Below are 2,999 nucleotides of genomic sequence, written 5' to 3'. Positions count from 1 at the left end.
TATATAAGCTGCTTCACCAAGGTCTTTCATGGAGAAGTTACCTGATAACCATACTTTTACCGACTGTAGTAGAGCTATGTCATTTCCCATTAATAATATATCATCCACATATAATATCAGAAATGCAACTGAGCTCCCATTAAGCCCAAAATATACTTAAAATATCATTAGTATTTACATCAGTTTTGATTAGAATTCATACTATTTATATCTGTTTAGAATACTTTTACTCTCGAATATGTTTCTTTCTTATAAGGTACGTAAATATTTGGTAAAATCCAAATAGGGGCGAAAAGAGCTTAAAAACGGAACCAAAACGACAAAGATCAATTACACCTAAACAAGGACAAAGACGAAGTCAGCAACAGAAGAAAATGCACAACTCTCGGTTGAAGAAAGCAAATTCTCGGTAGAGAATTTGTGAAAGTCGCGACCGAGAATCTCAAAGTCTCGGTCGCGACACGCGTTTTTCCAGCAGCTCCTCCCTTCGTTCAAAGACCAAATATATGCTTCCTCATTTTCGGCCGAGAATTGCCATTCTCGGTAAGTGCAGAAAATCTGCCAAGTACAATGAACACATGTTTAATTCAAAGAAACGCGTTCATTCGGGTGGATAGAAACGTCTCTTCACAACGGATACGATCCTTCACAACGGACACGACATTTCGATCACGACTCTTCAACATCTATAAATAAAGAGTTGGTGAAGAGTTGAGATATATGTAGAATTATAGAAAAAGATATAGAGAGAAGAATTTATGCAAAAATTCCGAGTCAAGTGATTCAGAATTTAGATTTCATTTCTGTAAAAAGCATTATGGTGTACACACATTGTTTACTCAATAATAACAAACACAGTAGTGTTTAGATTTGTTCATATTAGTTTGCGTTTTGGTAGAGGCTGACCGTATCCTTATTACGAAGTTACAGCGAGAATATTGAGTAGCGAATCCGCCCTGAGTCTGACAAACTCTAACGAAACCCAAGGAAAGGATTGACAACCCGTTCACTTGCAAGTCGTAGAATTTTTTTATGCTCCTTGTTCTCTGTAAACTTGTATCAAATTTATATTTCATCTAATAAAGTCCGTTCTATTCGATAGATTTTTATGCAGCACTTTGGTAAAGGATCCGAAGTGGATTGATGCTGGTGTTTTCATTAAAACGTAGTTAAATTCAAAATCTTTACAAGGAAACTTTGTTGAACAACTTAACAAATTAATATCATCAGTAGAGTATTAATTTGATTAAGGTAGCGATCTTGCCCGACCGTAGGAAGATTGACTATGGTTCAAAGCCCTAAAATTAGAGGTTCCGTCATTTATTTCATCTTTATAATTTATATAAAGTTTAAGTTGTTTTCTTTGCTTAATGCAAACAAATATATTTATTTACTTTTCTAAAAGAACTAAACGTTCCTGTTTTGGCAAATTCATCCCTAAATCAGAAGCATTTTCTAACATTTGTTATTACTCTAATCTAATTCTTATTCTAGCAATTTCAAAACCAAAATCCAATTCAACGATTTTACATATTATAAACCTTAAAAATAAATCTAACTGATTCAAAATAAGTTTTTGTTAAAAAGCGTTCCCTGTGGGATCGATATCTTTTATTACTACAAGCGTATACCGTGCACTTGCGGAAATCGCTCAACAGCTCCCACTTGCTTTCTTGTAAATGCAAGCTTCTTCGCAATTTTGTTCGAAACCAAATTGTTTTATGGTTTCGTCAAAACGCTTGTTCCAGCTTCTTGATGCTTGTTTGAGTCCATAAATGGATCTCTAAAGTTTGCAAACCTTGTTTGCATCCTTTGATATGAAACCTTCAGGTTGCATCATATATACATCCTCAAGCAGGTTTCAGTTTAGGAAAGCTGTTTTCACATCCATTTGCCAAATCTCGTAATCGTAGTGAGCGGCAATAGCGAGCATTATTCTGATTGATTTGGACATAGCCACAGGAGAGAAAGTTTCGTCATAATCAATTCCTTGTTTCCGACGATATCCTTTCGCAACTAACCTAGCTTTGTAGGTGCTAACCTTTCCATCCATGGCAGTCTTCTTTTTGAAGATCCACCTGCACCCAATGGGTTTTATCCCTTCGGGTGGATCAACCAAAGTCCACACTTGGTTGGTGTACATGGAATCCATCTCAGAATCCATGGCATGCTTTAGAATCTGGACTGTTAAGAGCCTCGTCGTAGTTTTCAGGTTCGTCGTCTAACACGGGAACCTCATCATCATCTCCCACTAGAAAACCATATCTAATTGGGAGTTCACGAACTCTTTGTGATCTACGAATGGGTGGCACTTGAGTCTCATCTAATGTGACTGCTTCGGGTTCCTCAACCGCTTCTGTTGTTTCAGTCGGTGTTTCTTGTTCTTGAACTTCATCAAGCTCAATCATGCTTCCCTTTTCTGTTTCTTCGAGAAACTCTTTCTCTAAGAAGGTTGCATGCTTGGATACTATTACTTTCTGATCATCCGGATGATAGAAGTAATATCCCACAGTTTCCTTAGGGTATCCAATGAAGAAACACTTATCAGATTTAAAATCTAGTTTGTCTAACGCTATGCGTTTGACAAATGCTGAACAACCCCATACTCTCATGAATGAGAATGTGGGTTTCCTACCAACGAACAATTCATATGGTGTGGAACTAGCGGATTTAGTTGGTACTCAATTTAGGGTGAAGATGGCAGTTTCTAAGGCATAGCCCCAGAATGTCTTTGGAAGTAATACTATGCTCATCATGGATCGTACCATATCTAGTAAGGTACGGTTCCTCCTCTCGGATACACCATTGTGTTGTGGTGTATAGGGAGGTGTCCATTGTGAGCATATCCCACATTCAGTTAGATAATTCAGAAAATCATCTGAAAGATATTCGCCACCTCGATCGGATCGAAGTATCTTTATTTTCTTTCCTAATTGATTTTCTACTTCATTTTTGAAGCATTTGAATTTCTCAAAAGCTTCGGACTTGTGCTTCATCAA

Source organism: Euphorbia lathyris, chromosome 3 (genome assembly GCF_963576675.1).
Source record: "Euphorbia lathyris chromosome 3, ddEupLath1.1, whole genome shotgun sequence".
Taxonomy (NCBI): domain Eukaryota; kingdom Viridiplantae; phylum Streptophyta; class Magnoliopsida; order Malpighiales; family Euphorbiaceae; genus Euphorbia; species Euphorbia lathyris.
This window is presented reverse-complemented; position numbering follows the sequence as displayed.